We start from the raw sequence: 22464 nt of genomic DNA on the forward strand, positions 1-22464 counted from the left end.
AGGATTAGACCCTTAAAATGTCTTGGCATTTATTGGTTTCTATTATAATTTTAATGTCATTTTAGTCTTTTAAAGTATTGTTTACATAAAAATAACTTTAACAAGTGCTTAATTTCTACCTAATCTATCAGAATGGCTCCTGCGTTAATAGACATAAATTGGAACTGTACCTGTGTATCTAAAAAATACATTTAGGCATATTATTATACAACATTCTTCAAGACAGGATTTGTACCTACTTTTCCAGACATGAAGAGCTGTCAGTTAATCCAAGTGTTTCCCCTAAACTGCTGGACAGGTCATAGGAGTTCTTTGACAGGGTAAATTAACAATACAAATAACTGCAAGTAGAAGTCCTCTCCCCCATTTATTTCTAAAATGCTCTATAGATTACATTATATTTTTCAGCCTTTGCTGATAGAGATACTTTTTGTTATGAAGAACAATGGGAAAAATAACCATTAATCCTAAAATAAATTATTCAAAAATAGTTAAAACTTGCAGAACTCTTGTGTGTAAACTATCTGGTAAGTTTGAAGAGTCTGTGTTGTATGCTTACTGCGGTCATTGGGGGGGCACATAAAAGATCTAACACTGAGTGCTAAATTTCTTTAAGGACCAATTCTTAATTCCTAAAGTAAATAAACAGTTTCATTTGTAAATTCTCAGAAAATTCATCTTGCACTCAAAGAGTAATTGCTGTAATTTTTGGGAGGATAGGCTTTATTTTTCCACTCAGAGAAGTTGAATCCCTGCTTTAAAGGCAAAACTCAACTCATCCTTTACTATGGAATTATTCCTGCATATTTAATGATAATTGAATATATATTCAAACATTGTTTTTAATTAAAAACAAACTTCCCAAGCCAATCACAATACACAAAACAAATAAAAACAAAATAATTTATGTCTGAAGTTATCTTGGTATTTGTTGTGACAATTACTCAATTAATGAAAGGAAAAATAAAGAAAAAAGTGACTCTCAAAATCACAATATTTTCTAATATCAAGTAGGCAGCACTATGCTTCTACATTTTGCTAATTCCAGAAATAGTTTAACCATGTCTGGGTTAGAACTTTAGAGGGTTCAAAATCCCTATTTTCCTTTTCCCAGGAAGAAACCAATCATAGCAAAGTACTTATTTCTTTTCTTCTTATAGTATGCCTGTCTAAATAAATACTTGTTATCCAATAAGAATTCTCACCAGGGTCTTACATTTTAATATAAATATCTATAGTTAAAAATATCCCAACCAACATTACGCAAGAAAGAAAGAACTTAACTTCCCCCTTCCCCTCAGGTGGAGTCTTTTTGCATCCACAGTGTCTCAATATTACCCACATCCCCCTTATGAATAGAACAGCAGGGAGTTGCATGGGTAGATCTAGGTGGAGTCAGTTGCCACACCCCCTCAAGTCAGCTATAAATTCAGGCCAAATCTTTTTCCTCAGTTTCTCTCTATCTAAAATGTTTGCTGCTAAGATGACTACTGTTCCTAGAGGCCATGGTTTCAAGCAGGTAAAAACAAAGATGTTTCATTTTGTAATAAAAAACTGATCCCTGAAGGCAATGCCTTATAATTAGAAAGGGTTTATATTTGAGTTTTCCAACACCTTCAGTTTGTGTTGGAATTTAAAAGTGTTTTTCTTCAATTTTATGTTGTGTGGAACAAAGAAGTACACAAATCCTTGATGGAAATGCCTTGGCCATATCTGGAGGGAAACCTGTTTGAGTAATGTAATTATTGCTTAAACTGTAAGCTTTTTGGATCAGGAACTATCTCTTTGGTGTGTGTTTCTAGAGGGCTTAGCACGATGGGGCCCTGGTCCATGTCTGGGGATCCTTAGGGCAATAAATTACTCTTTTATCCTTATTCAGTACCTTGACTCCTGTCTTTGCTGTAATCATCTTTATGGAGTAGAAAGTCATAGCAGCAACCTAGGGTATGATCTTACACTATCTTTTTTTGAAGCAATTCCTTTGCCTTTTTAAGGGTCTGTCTTTGATTAATGTATACACTCCTTTTGTAGTTAAAACTAAACTGCATATTTCCTTTAGTTGCTGTTCTTCAACCTATTCTGTCTGACTCTGTAGCATACTTATACAAACTAACTAGGATCATCCTTAATGCTTACGGTGCTTCATGTGGTGCTTTGTATGAGAAGTTGTTAGAAATAAAATGAAAGCTTTCTATATTTATATGGTGCCTAGCACAATTTAAGGTTTCAGAGTAACAGCCGTGTTAGTCTGTATTCGCAAAAAGAAAAGGAGTACTTGTGGCACCTCAGAGACTAACCAATTTATTTGAGCATAAGCTTTCGTGAGCTACAGCTCACTTCATCGGATGCATATGCACGAAAGCTTATGCTCAAATAAATTGGTTAGTCTCTGAGGTGCCACAAGTACTCCTTTTCCTTTCACAATTTAAGGGACTCCTTCATTAGCAGAATTGGGGCAGAGACTGTCTCTTGGTTTTGTACACTGTCTAAAACCAAGGGCCTCTGAGCTGATTATGCTAAATACAAATAGGCTCCAATGTTGAATGAGGCCTTTGGGTACTACCATAAAATAAAGGCATTGTTATATATAGCATCAAATATACATGGCACTAGGCAAAAGACCCTACTTGCTAAGTGTGACAAACCAGATATACTGCCTTTTATACAAGGGGAAATGTGGCAGCTATGTTCTGCAAGGGCTGTGGTTTCTAGCATGATTCCAGTGGAAGCTTTAGAAATGGTGAAGGCATCAACTACTGTTTGAGGCCCACCTTGCGGGGCAGGGGGAACAGCCTTTTTGGGGAGTATAGTGATGGCCATAACCACTGCAATGCTGTTTGTGCATGGGTGGTTGGTGGATTCAAACAAGGGCTGCTCCTAGTCTGTGTCTAAACCAAATGATAGCTGGTTTCAATAAGCTTAGAATAGCCACTACTTAACAAAACCAGAGAACTGGCATTGGAATCAGGGAAAATCACAGGAATATGCAACATGAACCACATTTTTGTGCCATTCTCCTCCCTTTCGGCCACTGAGTTGGAGCCAGTGCCTCTCTTCCAACCTCTGCCACCCAACAGGATGGCCCTGGGTGGGAGATGAGGCTGGGGCAGTGGCTGCTGCCCTGAGAGGACTCCTCAAAGGGAGCCGTGCAGTGATCTCAAGTCTCAGCTCCCCTTGTTCCTCCTGGTTGTGTGGGTCCAACTCCCCCCCCATGTAAGGCTCCATCCTCCTGACCTTCGGGGACGCCTGGCCCTTTTCCCTTTCAGCCCCTCCCCCCCGGCAGCCGACCCTCTCCTGCAGGGGGTGCTGACCCCAGGCCCTGGCGGGTGGCTCGGCTCCCGCCCCCTGCTCTGAGTTGGGGAGGCGGGAGCGCTCTGCTGCGCGGGGGGGGGGCGGAGGGAGAGAAGTGTCCCCGCCGCCGCCGGTGGCTCCCTGGCGGCGGCCTGGGCGGAGAGTGTGCGCCTGCGCGCCGGGCTCTTGGAGGGACGTGGCCCGGTTGCCTGGGGCCGGAGGGGCGCGGCGAGCTCAGGGGCAAGGCAGCGGGACAGGCCGGGTGAGGAGCTCCGAGGCGGCGGCGGCTGCGGGCCGGGCTGCACGGGAAGCCGATGTTCGCACTCCGGCCCCGCGGCCAACGCTTCCAAGGTGAGGGGCGGGCGAGACCCTGGCCCCGCTCAGCGGGTACAGCCGGCCGGGGTGGGTACGTACCCAGCCGCCGGGCCTAGGCGCGCTCCGCAGGCTACGGGGACCCCCGAGGGGAGAGCCCGGGGGGCGCCGGGCCGGGGAAGAGTGACAGGGACCTGCCCTCCCCGGTTCCGCGCTCCCTTCCGGCTTCCAGCCGCGAGCCGCCCCCCTCGCTTCTCCCTTCCTGCCCCCCGGGGGCCGGGCCGGATTGTCCCCTGGCCTCGGCCAGCGCTGGAGCTGAGGTTCCCGGCGGCTCAGTCTGCGGAGCCAGGAGATCCGCCTCCCTGCGAGCGCCGAAGGAGCAGCCTCTGCTCGCCCTGCCGTCTCCGGAACGTGGGCGGCGGTGGCTACTGCGGCGAGTTGGGGTTTGCCCCGTGTGGGGCTGGGAGCGGCTGTCTCGGTTTCAGGCTGTGAACCCGCTGCGGGGCAGCCCCCGAGTCAGCCGGTGGAGCTTCCCTGGGCTGGGGGGAGGAGGTGGCGGTGAGGCTGTTTCTCTACTGGGGTTGATTTGGATTCTCCTACAAAATCTATCGGGTACTTGAGTCCTCCTTCCTGACGGCGAGAAATATCAGCCCTGCTCCGACCCTGTGTGAACGCTGTGTCCCAGCCCCACTGAAGAGAGCCCAAGGGGAAGGATGCTGTAGGATAGCACCAGGACTTCATCACAGTGACGCCTCCTTCAGTCATGCAAGGAGGAGGTTCCACTGCGGCATAATCACAACATATTCTGCTGTTACACGTTCATCTTGTTTTGGGGTGTGAAGTAACTGCTGGTATGGTTTCAATTTGTTTGGATTTAGTGCTCTTTAAATCCAAATGCTGGTGGTGGATTGTGGTGATTTAAGTAGATGGAAGCGGCTAGCTTCTAGCCTCACAATAAAATAGCACCCACACGAAAATGTCAACCTTCTTTAGAGGTGACCTAAAAAGAGCTTTCACCTTTTGTTCAAAAGTGATCTTGATGGTCTTATCTAGAGAGTGTAACTTATCTTGATAAAATGGAGTTGACATATTAAACCAAAAAGGTTTGGGAGTTTCACTCTTCCACACCTTTTCTTTGGTTCTTGAAATATTTCATTCATTATAAATTCTTGTCTTCAAACATGGTCTGTACTGTTTTCATTATGTAATATGGATTAAAAACTGAAAATTTAGAAGTCTCTTAATGTGGTTTGTCAGTGTAGAGTCCTTAGCGACTTTTTTTTTCTGTATTTCAACTTGTACTTCTGTCATCATATTTGTTGAGTTGCATATAATTCGTGCTTTTCTTTATTATGAAACAGAGGGAGCTGCTTCTGACCAGATGTCCTGATTTTATAGGGAGTCCCGATATTTGGGGCTTTGTCTTATATAGATGCCAATTACCTCCCACCCTCTGTCCCGATTTTTCACCCTTGCTATCTGGTCACCCTAGCTGCTTCCTAGTTAAACTTGAAACTGATTTGCCATTATCTCAATTTCCAATCCCACAATTTACCAACATTTATATACTTCAAGAAATCCTGGGATAGTTATTCCCCAAAAGAAGCTTGATTAAACACTTGAAGTCTTGTTGTTCTGAACATGTACATGATCACTCTTCAAAAATTCAGATGTTCTGACTCTTATCTCCAAAATGGCTCAAGGTATGTGAGTGGAAGGCTAATGTAGAAGGTAAAATCCATAATAGGAATAAATACCTCCTGTGATGCTCTCAGTTAGATGCGGGAAGGGGTTCATAGACCTCATTAAAACAGCATTATTAAACTGAGCCAGTGGAACGTTGATAGGGTGTGAGAAGGAAAGATACAGGCCAAACATTTTCCACTTGAGTTTATCCAAGGAACATGAAGCAAGAATGAACGAGGAAATGTAAGGACTATATACTGCCACTTTGGAAGTTAACTATTTTTCTTTGTGACATATCTGTTGACGGGAGATGGGGGAGGAAAGGGGAGGAGAAGATTTGGGGTAGAATAAAGAGAGCCTGGGATTTCATTCACTAATCTATTGGGGTGTGCTAGAGAAATGCTCTGCCAAGGAATGTGCCCCTTAAAGTGCCATATTTTATTTACCCTTTCTGCTCTCTGCAGTTACAGCCTTTGTTGTGCTTTTACAGATTGGTTTTTCATGTATACAGATCAAGACTATGGGTTGTTAGGGGAAATGTAGGGGGGGGAGGAATCTGGAAGGAGGTATGATGGAGCCAGTGGAGTTAGAGGGGCATGAACAGGGGACTAGGTGGCATGAGACTGTGCTGCCTGGTGTTGGAAATCTTAATGTGTTTGAGCAGGAAGCAGACAGTGGTGGGAAAAATTGAAAGGTTGAAATGGGGGAAGTGTAGAGAGGAGACGGGGGAAAGATGCCTGTGGTCCAGAGGAATAGAGAAGAGACAAAAATAGTGACTTATGTTTACCACTTAACACAAAGTATCAGTTGCTTACAGTCATCATCCAATTAATAATGGTTGTAAATAGACTGGTAGCAAAATGAAGCTGGGAGGAAACCCCCCTACAATGGGATTTTTCCCTGAAACGCTTCCCTCTCCAGGAAGTGAGATTCTGTCCTGCTGGTGCAGAGATATAAAGTCAGGATTTAAAGAAATTCAAAACAATCTTATTTAAATAAATTTTTATTACATGTTGCTTGTTCTCTACTTTCTTCCCATTTTATAGTCTTCAGTTGTAAAATGGGTGTTCTGTACTTGTTTCTTCAGTTTACTAATTGTTAATAGTCCTCCAGATTTTATGTAGAGATTTTTTTCTTAGAAGTTTCACACTTAAAATGCTCATTTATTTTTTTAAATGCTCTTGCATATGTACTCTAAGAATAACAAGTCGTAAATTAATAAATTATAACCCCTCCTTACTGAAATAGCCTATAATAAATATCTCTCTTGATTCCACTCTAATTCACCTACTTCTTGAAGGCCTGGTAAAACAGTATCTCTTATGTACAACATAGCCAAAATTAATAGCACAATCTTAACTTTTCCTGAAGTAAATAGCAATGAAAAATATAATTGTTAGGCTACTGTTCACAAACTGAGAACATGTAGCCCACTGGCTTATAGATGGCACACTGAGTTAATGCATTTCTTGCCTATTTATAGGTTTATTTGTTTGTAAATGTTGATTTAGTTGACGGTGGAAAGCTAGTATGGTTTCCTCATAGGCTCTTGTGGATGCTGGCTACAGGACAAAATAATGCTAAACTTGCTGTCTTTTTGGAAGAATGTTAAATGGGATAGAAGGGGTAACGGAAGTTGGGACTAAAGTGTATTGGCACAATGTATAGGGAAGCTTGAGTGAATCATAGAACTGGAAGGGACTTCAAGAGGTCATCTAGTCCAGCCCCTGCGCTCAAGGCAGGACCATGTACTATCTAGACCAGGGGTCCTCAAACTTTTTGAATTGCACACCCCCAGGGCCAGCTCTGGGGAATCGCCAAAAAATAAAGAGGCGCCGCCAAGAAGACGGCGCGGGGAGTGCCGAGCTGCCGCCGGCGTGCCGGCAGCACCTCTTCGGCAGCACTACTTCTGCCATGCACCCCCACATATGGTCTTGCGCACCCCACTTTGGAGACCACTGAGCTACACCATCCCTGACAGGTGTTTGTCTAACCTGCTCTTAAAAATCCCCAATGATGGAGATTCTCTAGAACCACCTCTCTAGGCAATTTATTCCAGTGCTTAACCATTCTGACAGTTAGGAAGTTTTTCCTAATGTCCACTCTAACCCGCCCTAATTGCAATTTAAGCCCACTGCTTCTTGTCCTATCCTCAGAGGTTAAGAACAATTTTTCTTCCTCCTCCTTGTAACAGACTTTTATGTACTTGAAAACTGTTATGTTCCCTCTGTCTTCTCTTCTCCAGACTAAACAAACCCAATTTTTTCAATCTTCCCTCATAGGTCATGTTTTCTAGACCTTTAATCATTTTTGTTGCTGCTCTCTGGACTTTCTCCAATTTGTCCACATCTTTCCTGAAATGTAGCGTCCAGAACTGGACACAATACTCCAGTTGAGGCCTAATCAGCGTGGAGTAGAGCGGAAGAATTACTTCTCGTGTCTTGCTTACAATACTCCTGCTAATACATCCTAGAATATTTGCTATTTTATGCAACCGTGTTACACTGTTGACTCCTATTTAGCTTGTGATCCACTATGACCCCTAGATCCCTTTCTATAGTACTCATTCCTAGGCAGTCATTTCCCATTTTGTATGTGTGCAACTGATTGTTCCCCCCTAAGTGGAGTACTTTCATTTGTCCTTATTTAATTTCATCCTATTTGCTTCAGACCGTTTCTCCAGTTTGCCCAGATCATTTTGAATTTTAATCCTATCCTCCAAAGAACTTGCAAGCCCTCCCGGCTTGGTATCATCTGAAAACTTAATAGTGTACTCTCTCTGCCATTATCTAAATCATTGATGAAGACATTGAACAGAACCAGACCCCAGAACTGATCCCTGTGGGACCCCACTTGTTATGTCCTTCCAGCAGGACTGTGAACCACTGATAACTACTCTGGAAACGATTTTCCAACCAGTTATGCACCCACCTTATAGTAGCTCCATCTAGGTTATATTTCCCTAGTTTGTTTATAAGGTCATGTGAGACAGTATCAAAAGCCTTCCAAAAATCATATACCACATCTTATGCTTCCCCCTTATTCATAAGGCTTGTTACCCTGTCAGAGAAAGCTATCAGGTTGGTTTGACATGATTTGTTCTTGACAAATCCATGCTGTCTGGTGACTGTATTTCATATGCATACGTATTTCGTTTTCAGAAGCTACAACTGGAAGGGAGAAGGGATATTTTAGGTGAAGTCCAATGTCTAGCACAGGTAATTCCTTGTATAACTGTTACCTAATATCTTTTAAAACGTTTTTCTTGATGTTTCAGTGGCTGCTCTCAGCATTGGTTCCAGTGTCAAATTGATATTGAGGAAGTTTTTTTCCTCCTGTCTAAACCTGCTCTCATGTAAGTTGCAGCCTCACTGTAAAATATTCTGTCAATGTGTTTGAGCCATGATGTTACTTGGATGTCCAGCTTGTATAAACTGCCTAAATACTGAAGAGGTTTTGACGCTTCATCCAGGAAAACTTAACCAATACTATACTGGAACAGACAGTTTGCTCACACAGAGGTTCTTTATCTAGCAGTGGCCTTTACCTGATATTTCAGACGGGATCTTATGAAGTGCCTATCTTCTTGTGCCTAGCCTCCATATAAAAGGGGGGTGTTTCTTCCTGGTGCTTGCAGCTGATCATGTTATGCTCCTAATGAGGTTTGAATACCCTTGTATTGTTTTGGTTTGCATAGCTGCAAATGTTGACTATTCGTTCCTCTTTAAAATCTAACCAGTTTGTGTGATCTCTTGTGATAGTCCTTTCCACTGGAGCTCTGGGTATACTTTTGTGGTTAAGGCATCAGACTAGGAGTCAATTCCATTCTGCATACTGTTTCTGGCTCTGCCACAGGCTGATTCCAGTGAAGTTATTTAATCTATGTAATAGTTCCCAATCTGTGCAAACTGGTTTTAATTTGGAAAACAATCAAGACATCACATAAGTTGTGAACATTTCTGCTTGCCCAGTGCACGTGAGCCATTTCTGATCACTTTTCTTATTAAAACCTGCATTTTTCTCATCTAATCTTTTTGTTGCCTGTATCTTATTTGCACAGTTAAAACTTTTTCAGAAAAGTGAATGGAAGTATTTGGATGATGGTTAAATACAATGGACTCTACCACAAGATCTGCTAGTGATTCTAAAATGAAATTACCAGAGTTTAAATTCATATACATTTTTAAAACTCCTGAATATTTTAAATATGGCCTACTGGACAATGTCTGATGGCAGTGTGTGAATCAGGGTGATAATTTGATACTCATTTGGCAATGTCCTAATAGATGTTTGATCAGTTATTCTAAGTGTTATAAAATAGCATAGCATAAATACCAGCTGAAAGTAATTATATTTGCGGCATAATTTTTCTTCAGTGTATAGGGATAAGTCTTCTAAAAATGGATTGCTATTGTCTCAGGTTGTGGAAAGGCTCTTGAATTTATTTGGTAAGATGGCATGGCAGAAGTAGCTTAATATGATCTTTGTTTTTGTAAAACATATTGCATTTAATGCGTGTTCAAGTTGTGATGCTTGTTAAAGACATCTACCTTCCCTGGAGGATATATAGAGAATGATGGGGCTATGAGGGGACTTGAATAAGAGTACTCTGAGGAATGGAAATCCAGAATTAAGTGACTTTAATTTTGAATTTTGTGAATTTGACTTAAAAAAAAATTAGTTCTAATGTTCTTCCTCATGTTACTTTAGTTTTAAGAATGTGGGAATCCATGATCCTTTTTTAGCTCTGGAAGACAAATAAGACGTAGCAGGTTTTTAAAAATTTTTTAAAGGTAGTCTCCTATAGATTATGCAAATTGAGTTTTGTATTCGAGAATTTATAGGCTGTGTGGCCTGGATATTGGGGCTTTGTTTAAGTAACTTTTTAAAAAGGCAGGTCTACACCAAAAATATCATAAATCAGCTTTACTGTCTCCCTGAGATCTTTCTTGCTATTCTCCACTAATGACTCTTTTTGTGGGTTCCTAGAATAGATGGAATAAATTCTTCTTCCAAAATGAGTACAAAAAATTCACTGGCCAAATGACTCTTATAAAAATGAATGACATTTCAGTGTTGGAATATGAGTAGGCCTCTGTGGCTTCATTTAAAAACAATCTTCATTGTTCACTTAATCAAATGGCCAAAACATTAATTTCCTTCATTAGGTGCTCTGCTCCTATTTGAAGTGTTTGGGAACTTGGTCATGGACTTCAGTGGGACCAGAGTAAGATTTTCATACAGCAACACAGGTGTTGTATTAACCTCAAAGCAGGCATTTTCTCCTAATAGTTGTACTGAAAATGCTTGTGGAGGTAGGTCATGAATATTGTAAATGTATTAGTAGGTACATTTTAAATTATAGTGCATTACAAAACGACCTAAGGTCTGAATGTACGTCAGCCTGCACTGTGGTCAGGCTACTGACGCATAACCTATATTTTAAATCGGCGCTGCTCTTGGTGAATAAACTGTTGGCTTTCCTCTAGATAGGTAGTAGAATTCACTCTACTTTTGAAGCAAAACATACACACTTTAGCAGTAGGGTAGTAAGAGTTTTGATTTCAGCCTATGGATTGTGATATGCAGATTAAGTCTTGGGGTATATCTACACTACGAAATTAGGTCAATCTTTTAGAAGTAGAGTTTTAAAAATCGATTTTATACAGTCGATTGCATATGTCCCCGCTAAGTGCTTTAAGTCGGTGGAGTGCATCCATAGTCCCGTGGCTAGCATCGACTTTCGGTGCGTTGTACTGTGGATAGCTATCCACAGTTCCCACAGTCTCCGTTGCCCATTGGAATTCTGGGTTGAGCTCCCAATGCCTGAAGGGGCAAAGACATTGTCGCGGGTGGTTTTGGGTACATGTTGTCAGTCACCCCTCCCTCCATGAAAGCAATGGCAGACAATCGTTTTGCACCTTTTTTCCATGCAGACACCATACTGCTGTCAGCAGACGGTGCAGCAGGACTGCTAACCATTGTAGTCATCCACCGCTTCCCCTGCAACTTTGCTCTGCCGCTTTTGTCTCAATAGCAAATTTCTCCATGTTGTCCGTCATGTGCTCCCAGGTACTTGTGTTCTTCCTTGGGAAATGTGCGTGGTGCTAACCATCGTCCTACACCGCTTCCGCTGCAACTCTGCTCTCCTGGTGCCATGAATCCACCTCGCAGGTCCTCTCGTTGTTCTGTATAAATATCTGTGGCATCCGTTGTCATCCACTGCTTCTGCTGCAACTCTGCTCTCCTGCAGATGCCATAGCACACAAGCATGGAGCCCGCTCAGATCACTGCTGCTGTTGTGAGTATTGCAAACACCTCACACATTATCCTGCAGTATGTGCAGAACCTGCAAAAGCAGGCAAGGAGGTGACGACAGCACGATCATGATAGTGATGAGGACATGGACACAGACTTCTCTCAAAGAACGGGCCCTGGCAATTTGGACATCATGGTGGTAATGGGGCAGGTTCATGCCGTGGAATGCTGATTCTGGGCCCTGGAAACAAGTACAGACTGGTGGGACCGCATAGTGTTGCAGGTCTGGGATGATTCCCCGTGGCTGTGAAACTTTCACATGCGTAAGGGCATTTTCATGGGACTTTGTGACTTGCTTTCCCCTGCCCTGAAGCGCAAGAATACCAAGATGAGAGCAGTCCTTGCAGTTGAGAAGCAAGTGGCAATAGTGCTCTGGAAGCTTGCAATGCCAGACAGCTACCGGTCAGTCGGGAATCAATTTGGAGTGGGGAAATCTACTGTGGGGACTTCTGTTATGCCTGCTGCAGCTCCTTGGCTTTCACACAGCACTGCTGCTGGTCCCTGTTGTAGCCCTTCTCCTGCATTGGCAATCTGCTTGTAGCTGCCATGTCCGTGGCAGGATTGAAACTGTGCCTGTACAGCCTTTTCTCCCCCCAGACCCAGGAGATTCAATCCCTCCTGGGCGTTCCAGGCAGGAGCATGTCTGCAGCACGTCACTGGCGTGGTCAACTAGACAGTTACACTAAAAAATGGAGAGCTGCTGTGATCCAAGTAGCCAACGCAATCACTGAGCTGCTGCTATCAAGGGTAGTGACTCTGGGAAATGTGCAGGTCATAGTGAGTGGCTTTGCTGCAATGGGGTTCCCTAACTGTGGTGGGGTGATAGATGGAACTCATATCCTTATCTTGGGACCGGACCACCTTGGCAGCCAGTACATAAACCACAAAGCGTACTTTTCAATGGTGCTGTAAGCACTGGTGGATCACAAGGGATGTTTCACCGACATCAATGTGGGATGGCCAGGAAAGGTGCATGATGCTCACATCTTCAGGAACTCATGTCTGTTTGAACAGCTGCAGGAAGGAACTTACTTCCCAGACCAGAAAACTACCGTTGGGGATGTTGAAATGCCAATAGTTATCCTTGGGGACCCAGTCTACCCCTTAATGCCATGGCTCATGAAGCCATACACAGGCACCCTGGACAGTAGTAAGGAGCTGTTCAACTATAGGCTAAGCAAGTGCAGAATGGTGGTAGAATGTGCATTTGGATGTTTAAAAGTTTGCTGGCGCAGTTTACTGACTAGATTAGACCTCAGTGAAACCAATATTTCCATTGTTGTTGCTGCTTGCTGTGCGCTTCAGAATATCTGTGAGAGTAAGGGGGAGACATTTATGGTGGGGTGGGAGGTTGAGACAAATAGCCTGGTGGCTGATTATGCACAGCCAGACACCAGGCGATTAGGAGAGAACAGCTGGGCGCTCTGCACATCAGAGAAGCTTTGAAAACCGGTTTCAAGACTGGACAGGCTATGGTATGACAGTTCTGTTTGTTTCTCCTTGATGGAAACCCGCCCACTTGGTTGACTCTACTTCCCTGTAAGTCAACTGACCTCCCCTCTTCGATCACTGCTTTCAGAGGCAATAAAGTCATTGTTTCAAAATCATGCATTCTTTATTAATTCATTACATTAATAGGGGGAAAACTCGCAAGGTAGCCTGGGAGGGGTAGGGGAGGAGGGAAGTACCGGGTGGGGTGGTGGAGGAGGGAAGGACAAGGCCACACTGCACTTCAAAACTTATTGAATGCCAGCCTTCTGTTGCTTGGGCAGCCCTCTGGGGTGGGGTGATTGGGTGCCTGGAGGGCCCCCCCACGTTCTTGGGCATCTGGGCCAAATCATGAAACTGGTTTTTCAAAGCTTCTCTGATGCGCAGCATGCCCTACTGTGCTCTCCTAATCGCCCTGGTGTCTGGCTGCGCGTAACCAGTGGCAGGCGATTTGCCTCAACCTCCCACCCTGCCATAAACGTCCCCCCCCTTACTCTCACAGGTATTGTGGAGCGCACAGCAAGCAGCAATAACAATGGGAATATTGGTTTCGCTGAGGTCTAAGCGAGTCAGTAAACTGCGCCAGCGCGCTTTTAAAAGTCCAAATGCACATTCTACCACCATTCTGCACTTGCAGCGGAAGTGGTGGATGATGATGGTTAGCAGACCTACTACTCCGTCTGCTGCCAGCAGCACCCAGGACACAACAGTAGCGGTGTCAGTGAGCTGAGCTGAGCGGGCTGCATGCTTGCCGTGGTATGGCATCTGCGCGGGGAAAAAAGGTGCAAAACGATTGTCTGCCATTGCTTTCACAGAGGGAGGGGCGACTGTCGACATGTACCAAAAACCACCCGTGACAATGTTTTTGTCCCATCAGGCATTGGGACCTTAACCCAGAATTCCAGTGAGCGGCGGAGACTGCGGGAACTGTGGGATAGCTACACACAGTACACCATAAGTTGATGCTAGCCATGGTAGTGAGGATGCGCTCTGCCAACTAATGTGCTTAGTGTGGACATACGCAATCGACTGTATAAAATAGATTTCTAAAAATTGACTTCTATACTATTGACCTGACCTACTTTCGTAGTGTAGACATACCCTTGGAGTACTGTTTTTAAACCAGTTGTGCATGCGCCTTATAGTAACTTCATCTACACCACATTTCCCTCATTTGCTTATGAGAATGTCATGTGGTAAATCAGTTTGAATCTTTTCTCAAGCTTAAATTAGGACCTCACTATTCCCATATGTGCCCTACTACCTGCATCTCGGTACTTATGCCTTTGGAGATCTTGCAGGGCTTGGCAGGAGCTGCTCACGCTTTTTGAAAGAGTTTTGCTCGTGAAAGTAGGGGATTCATAGCACTCTGTAGGAGAGCTTCTGAACACCTTGTTTTTACCCACCTTAACAACATACATTCCTCCAATTTGGGTAAGACCTCAAATCGCCATCTCCTGCTGCTTCATGGTATTCAGCAAATCTTCCCTCTCAATATTACACATAAAATGAGGCTCAAATCCAACAATAAAGTCACATCATGACAGGTTATATAAGTGAGCTTATGTGCTTTAGCAGCTTAACCTGACAGGCACATTCCTGAGACAAGGGTGGTGACGTAGTATCTTTCATTAGACCATCTTCTGTTGGTGAAAGATGAGCTTTTGAGCTTACACAGAGATCTTCTTCAGGTCACAAATTCCCAGCATTTGACTCAAGTTAGTATACAGGCTTTGTGACTCTTTTTAGGGACACTTTCCCTTGGAGTCTTGCTAACAAGCTTCTCCAGAGCAAGCTGCAGGAATTTCAGAACTAAGGTGCCTATCTCCTACTGAGTGATACAGTCCAGCAAAGCTCAGACTTCTTTCCTGTTGATAGGTAGCTTAGCCAATACTTCCCTTCCAGCGTTGGAGCTTTAGTTCTGGTCTTTTACTTCAAGAACCCCAACACTTCCTCTAAGCCACACTTCAGTTCTCTAGGGCTTGGTTGATCTCTAAGATCTCCTGAGGATGTTCTCCAAAAAAGTTAAAAAAATCTTTGCCAAAAAATTATAAATTCTGCAAGTTTTTATTGGTCAATAAATAAATGCAGAAGCTCCAGCATGACAGTGGGGAGCACAGGCCACTGGCTGCACAAAAGTGGAAGATCACCCTGCAGCATCTCTACCCACCACCCCGGGTCACAGACTCGGTGGTGAGGCTGCACCCGACCCTGACACAGCACAAGGCCTGGGCCTGCCCCAGAAAAATCTGGAGCTCTGCCCCTCTGTGCCAGGTGTACTAGGTGTGGGGCAGGCAGGATCCAAGTGTGGAGGGGCTCAGTATGGAGGGATCCAGGTGTGGGGTGAGAGGATTCTGTGTGGGACAATCTGGGTGCAGGCAGCTCAGTGGGGGTTCTACGTGTAGAGGGATCTGGATGCACAGAGGCTTGTGGGGGGGTGGGGGGGAGTTCCCTGCAGAGTCCCATTGTCCGTGCAACTGGGCTTCCAGGTGAAGGTGATTGGGGCTCAGCGGAGGTGTCTGGGTGTGGGGTCTCAGCAGGGGGATCTGGGTGCTGGGGAGTGGGGCTTGGTGGGCTGGAGGTCTGGGTTCAACTAGTTGGGGGTCAGTGGTGTGGGGGTCTGGATGTGGGGGCTCAGAGTGATGCAGTGGGGTGGGCCTAGTCAGTGTGGGGGTTTGAGTGCAGGGAGCTCAGTGGGGGGTGGTCTGGGTGCAGGGGTGGGGATCTGGAAGAAGAGGGTCTGGGTGCAGGGCAGATCTAGATATAGGGGTTGAGGTTCAGTGGATTGGGGTTCAGGTATGGAGGACTGGGAGGTTCTGGGTGTATGGGGTGAGGCTTGGCAGGGGGCATCTGGGTATGGGAGTTGGGTGGATGGGGAAGCAACTCTCTATACAGTGACCTCTTCCACCTGCAGTTGAGGAGTGATGGGGTCAGGAAGCAGGGGAGGATGGTGAGCTTCCTGCAGCTGTGGGAGATTTCTGGGACTGGGTCTGACACAGCCTCAGCCATTCCTTGCAGGAGAAGAGGAAGTCCCCTCCTTTCCCTTCAGCCCAGCCAAAATTAGCAGCTGATCCTGGGTCAGGGTAGGAGCCACTGCCTATGGTGTCCCCAGCCCTGCAGTGATTTACCTCTCCACTGGCTGCTCCGGGTACCTGAAACAATGTACCTGAGCAGCTAGGAAGTGGTTCTCTTGCAGCTTCCCTATCAAAGTAATTTTTCTTCTGGGAAGCAAAGAAATCTGCAGGGGACATGAATTCTGCACAAGCGCAGTGGCGCAGAATTCTCCCAGGAGTAGATAGAGGATAAGCTCAAACCTTAGGTGCTCAGATAAATAGCAGAAGTCCCAATATAAGAACCTACATAGATGGATTACTTGGAGAGTGGGCAATTCTTGTTTCCTGCATTCATTCTGCATTGGACTCCCATTTTGGCTCCTTTGCCATCCAGGGATATAACGTCAGACTGGGAGGTCCAAAGAAGGGCAGGTGAGAAGGAAGAGAAAAGATGAGAATAATATATTGGCTATAGTTTTTGAAATATGACTGAAGGAAAATGTAGAATTAATCTGCAGCATACACCCATACCGTACATGGGCCACAGGCCTATTAATGACAGGTTTCAGAGTAGCAGCCGTGTTAGTTTGTATTTGCAAAGAGAAAAGGAGTTCTTGTGGCACCTTAGAGACTAACAAATTTATTTGAGCATAAGCTTTCGTGAGCTACAGCTCACTGCATCGGATGCATTCAGTGGAAAATACAGTGGGGAGATTTATATACATAGAGAACATGAAACAATGGGTGTTACCATACACACTGTAACCAGAGTGGTCACTTAAGGTGAGCTATTACCAGCAGGAGAGCCGGGGGGAGGAGCCGGGGGGGGGAGCTTTTTGTAGTGATAATCAAGGTGGGGTATTTCCAGCAGTTGACAAGAACGTCTGAGGAACAGTGGGGGGTGGGGAGGTGGGGGATAAACATGGGGAAATAGTTTTACTTTGTGTAATGACCCATCCGTTCCCAGTCTCTATTCAAGCCTAAGTTAATTGTATCCAGTTTGCAAATTAATTCCAATTCAGCAGTCTCTTGGAGTCTGTTTTTGAAGTTTTTTTGTTGAAGAATTGCCATTTTTAGGTCTGTAATCGAGTGACCAGAGGGATTGAAGTGTTCTCCAACTGGTTTTTGAATGATATAATTCTTGACGTCTGATTTGTGTCCATTTATTCTTTTACGTAGAGACTGTCCAGTTTGACCAATGTACATGACAGAGGGGCATTGCTGGTACATGATGGCATATATCACATTGGTAGATGTGCAGGTGAATGAGCCTATTAATGAGTTTCCCTGGAGGGGCAGCAGTAGGGTATATATGAAGGAACCACTTTCCTCTTCAGACCATTTTTCCTACAAAAAAGATAGGACGAGTGAGGCAGTTCCACTCATCCTCTCTAGGACTTACAAAAATGCCAGGCATATATGCCTTTTCTTGGAGTCCTGCTTTCACAAAAGAACGTTTGTTGATTTTTCTCTTTTTAATCTCATTTCTTGTTGCTGATCATGTTACATTTTACAGAATGAAAACTCACCACACTGTGTGAGCTAGCCATTATCTGGCAGGCACTTAGCACGCTTATTTACGCTCTGCCTGTTCCTTCTGCATGATTTCTAAGTCCTGAGTTAGTAAGCACAGCTTTGGCAGTGTGATGTGGGTTGTGACAGATACCCATTTCCATACTGGGCTAAGATCACTTGAAACCATTTTTACCATGTCTCCAGGGCTGGCTAGTTTGTTTCTTCCTTAGGGGAAAGCAATATTTTAAGTTCAGATCCATGCTATCATTATTCTTGTTCTCATGTTTTGCTACAGATATGAAAAACTATATATAAGGTCTTGATTTTGTTATTAAATGGTTTTCTTACAGATTACATTCTTTAATGAGTTTTCATTGAGGTGAAATGGCAAAACAGTAAGCAGTAAAAACCTTCCTTGAATATGTTTCCATTTACAGAATAAGCTATAACATAAGATAAATACATAAAAGCACAGAAGAAAAGGGAAAATGGAAACATGATAAAAGTGCAGAAGACTCTTACAATTCCATTAGCTATTTTGGTTTTGTAAGCATAAATAGGGACCTAAAATTAGTGCTAACAAAGCCCTACAAGAGGGTCCAGCTTTAAAGTTCAGAGAATGAATTCAACTATTTGTGTGTGGTGTTGATTCAAGTTATAAAGCATTAAGAGAATGCAGTTTAACTCTGCCTCGCTAGGTGGAGCCTCTAGGGTCCAAATAGGTAAAGCTGTCATTGATGTAGACAAGTACAATAATATCCTTGTGAAAATGAATCTGAAATTAAAATCAAATTTTAATTCTATGCTGCCAATTCTAATATGCTTTGAGCATCAATGTTTTCTAATTTGTATATTTTGCTAGTAATGTTCTTTGCAAGTCTTGTTACTAGACATCATAAAGTAATAAATCAATTTCTGGAATGATACCATTTATTTATACATGAGAGCCTTAAGATACTAGGTATTTAATTGCTGCAGAATGCATGTGAAGATTGTAAAAAAGGTAATCTGGAAAAATCATGGGGCTACATTATGCTGTTTTCATAAACTGGTTTGCCTAGTTTTGTGTGTTCTGTAAGAGTTTTGTTGCACTTCACCTTTCATATCAGGATCTCTGTGTCTTACAAAAGCTGGGTAAACATTATCCTCATTTTAAAGTGAGGCACATTGAAATTAAGTGACTTGTCCAAAGCTGCAGTAAGAGTTGAGCATTGAATGTGGGTCTTCAGTTTTTCAGTTCAATTCTCTAGCCACTAGACTGTACTCTTGGGTTCAGCAATTTCTGCAGCTAGTGAACTTTGCAATGAAATATGATCATTCAGTAGATCACTGTTTACATGTAAGATTCCCTTTAATATTAGCCCAACTGACAACAAAATGAAGTTCATAAGTCCTAGCATGTTGACTTGATTTCATGTTTTTGGGCTAGACAGAATTCCTGTGGCTGGAATCTAAAAGCTTTTAATGTAGTGTTTGACTGACAAAGCAAGTAAAACTGACAGGAAGTAACTTTGGAATTTTTAGACATGCACTTTAACCTGCTGTGAAAGCACTGAATTTACTGGATCACTTAATAGTAACGTTGTAGTTCAGAAGAAATTGTAATTCGCTTTTCTTGCAGTTTGAAGTCTAATTGAAAGGGGAAGATGGCAAGGCAGCTTTGCATTTTACTTTAGCAACTTTTTCCCCCTCAGTTTAACTGTAAGTAACTTGTATTTCTTTACATTTTGGTAGAATTAAAGACTGTGAATGAACACTGAATTTTACATGTTTGTGTCCAAAAGCAATTCAGAATTAGTGACTATTACTATCAAGCACAAATTTAAACAATTGGTTAGTCTCTAAGGTGCCACAAGTACTCCTTTTCTTTTTGCGGATACTTCTAAACTAGAATTTAGCCCTTATTATAGATGTGGGGCCGACATCTTTGGAGAATGAAGTCACATCCACAGAGATACAATGCAGAAGCCTCCAAGTCAGAGTAGGCTTCTCCATAGTGTCCTGTCCGTGTGCTGTACTGTTTGCTTGGGTGATGCACCTCTGGGGGGAAGTAGGTTGGCTCAGACATTCTACCTTGCAATTTTGACCTTTCTTGAGGCTCAGGTGCTAATTTGTGTCAGTTATGACTGCAGCTTTTGTAACGTGGATGGTTCAGACTGGACTGAAAATGCTTGTTTGTTCCATGTAGGCTACTTAACTGTAGTCTGATAGTAACAACTGACTTGAGCTGGGCTGGATTTGAGGAACTTCAGTAGGGAATGGCTCCATATGGAATTACCAATTCCTCAAACTGGAGGTTCCCGAACTTCTTTATGTGGACCACATCTCATGGAACATCTACCCTTTTATTCATGATCGCTTCACACTGCTGTGAACATTAGAGGAATTACTTACATGGAATATTGTATTTGCAGCTGTTAATATGATTCCTCATCACCATATGACTGACTGACAAGTGCCGTGTGGACCACTAATGAACCATTGCCTGGAACAATATAGTCGCTTCAAACATATTTTTAAATTAAACTCCTTGGCTTTTAGAACTAAGTTAACGGAAATCCCAATAAACTTGAATGCACTCAAATTTTTATAGGTTTAACAGGGAGCATTGGGTTGATCAGAGAATTATGGTGGTGTTCCTAACTAATTCAGTTTGCTTTTTCCTTTTCCAGATTAAGACAAAGTGGAGCTCTTCAATGATACCTAAGGATGTTTATTGAAATAACTTGTTAGCACAACTTTCTCATTAGGTAACACAGCTTAAGATAAAAAGAACAGCATAAGATGTTTTGGCTCTGTTAATCTTAGAAATTTGTAATGATCTAACATTGTCCTAACTAGGACAGCAATATTAAAGCTTGAATCACTTTTTTCTTTAGGGGTAACTTTGAGTGCCTAGAGCCGCACTGAAATGTGGCCAGCTTTGCTTTTGTGGGTGGACTCCATAGTGTAACTACACTGCTTTTTTTTTTTTAAACTAAATTTTTTTCATGGCCGTAATAGACTTTTCTGATTTAAATAAATTGGTTTGAGGTATGTTTACAGATACCAAACTTGGCATAAATGTTTAAAATTACTCTAAATACGAAGATAATTATACTGGTGTTCTAGGGTTCTCAACAAATTTTTTGGTGGCCATGCTGATAATTTTTGCTAAAACACTTAATTAACTTTAGGAAAAACAAGTAAATATGTGTATACATGTCCAAATCATTGTAATTTATTTATGTAGGGTTTTTTCAGACTCAGTAATAAACTTGACAGGACCTCAACAGAATAGAAACACAAATAAGTGCTTTGCATGTTCTTGTCTTTTGTTGTGGTGGCGGTGGTCTGCTTTTTTGGTTGCTTTTTAAAAAAAACCTTGCTAGAGAGTAAGTCTGCTGCTGTTTCACAGCAGCAGACTTACTCAACCGCAGCAAGCCCTGGGACAAACTAAGCCCTGGGGAGGTGGGCAGGGAGGTCACAGGGCCCAGGGACAATGGTGTGGGCGATGAGCCTGGGACAAGAGCCCGCTACTGTGTGGATGGAGCCTGAAGCCCTGTGGCTGAAGCTGCCTGCCCCGCTCCAGGAAATTAGAGAATTCACCAGCTGCCTGCACCTCTAGCATTTGTGCCCCCAGAGGGGGGGCAGGGCCCAACCCCCACTGGTGGCCACTGGGGTAGAGGGGCCACTGCTTCTCTTTCCACGCCCCCCCGTCCCCGCTCCAATCACAGCCCAGGAGGCTGTGGCTGCAAGAAAAGCCCCTTGTGGCCACATTTGAGAAACACTGTAAGACTGGCTGTATGTGTGTTCTGCTATGTGAAAATTCAGATGCTTAACTTGTTTAGATTTATTGCATAACTGCAAATATGCTTTGCAGCTATATAAAGCCTCCAATTTGATATTCCAGAGTACATGCATGTCTGTAAAAACGGGGAAATTGAAACTCCGAGGTTAAATAACTTGCCCATGGTCACACTTCAAGTATAGAACCCACTCTGGTCTTCCTGTTCTTAACTACAAGTTGATCCTTCCCTTTGTTAATTTGCTTTTTGATAAAGAATTATAGGGTCAAACTTCTGACCAATAATTTTAGAAATCTTGAGTCTTACAGATGGGAGATAAATGTAGAAAAATAACATTAAATTTAAAGTTCTGACATGGAGCTCTACCAACTTGGAATGGTTGTAATTTAAATTTATAGGCAAAAGTTACCAGCTGAGACAAGCATTTGGCACACTTGCTTACTCTTGTAGCTCACTCACTGCAATGAGACTGCAACATCCCCATTTAATCTTTATTACCCTCATTGTCCCCTGAAATGACCTGGATTTGGAGCATCAGCAGGGAGGAAGAGTCTTGCATACAAAAACTCCTGGTGAACTTACTAGTCAATGTGACTGCAGTACTGGTCTGTCTCCCTGCTTGCCTCAGTATCCAAAGATGAGACTGAAGGACTTTCTTCTAATCCTCTTTTGATGGAGATTCATGCTTCTCTAGTAAAGGATATCTCCACGCTTCAAGCATAGGTGTTATTAGGCTTCCCTTACCAAGTCCTCTCTAACCAGTCTTTATACCTAAGAAAAGGGCAAGTAAAATCTTTCCCAGTCAAGTTCCATCAGCATCTGCATAATAGAAGTTTTCATTAAATTACATTTATATGCCTTATGGCTCAATTATAAGAGTGTAGTCAATGCAGTGTTGCCTTCCAGAGCCTGAAGACAAACTGCTAGTGCCTTTGTTGCAGCTTGGGGAAAGCTGGGCAGCAAAGTGAGAATTTACCAGTCTTGTCGATTTTCACAGCTGCTGCTAGGACCTT

At 43.3% G+C, this 22464-nt stretch overlaps 1 protein-coding gene across 7 annotated transcripts in view; it reads left to right on the plus strand.

Moving 5' to 3' along the window:
- The first annotated feature begins 3495 nt into the window (after positions 1 to 3495).
- The window catches only part of EVI5 (ecotropic viral integration site 5), a 139687-nt gene continuing 120718 nt past the window's right edge, over positions 3496 to 22464 (plus strand). For 5 of the 7 annotated variants that reach the window (XM_077824787.1, XM_077824781.1, XM_077824785.1 and 2 more), the window contains exon 1: positions 3512 to 3642. The gene's annotated coding sequence lies outside the window, so the exon portion shown is untranslated. Of the gene's footprint in view, positions 3643 to 22464 lie in introns of all 7 variants that reach the window. The other 2 variants (XM_077824789.1, XM_077824788.1) reach the window with 1 other exon arrangement.

This window comes from Eretmochelys imbricata, chromosome 8 (assembly GCF_965152235.1).
Source record: "Eretmochelys imbricata isolate rEreImb1 chromosome 8, rEreImb1.hap1, whole genome shotgun sequence".
Lineage (NCBI taxonomy): Eukaryota > Metazoa > Chordata > Testudines > Cheloniidae > Eretmochelys > Eretmochelys imbricata.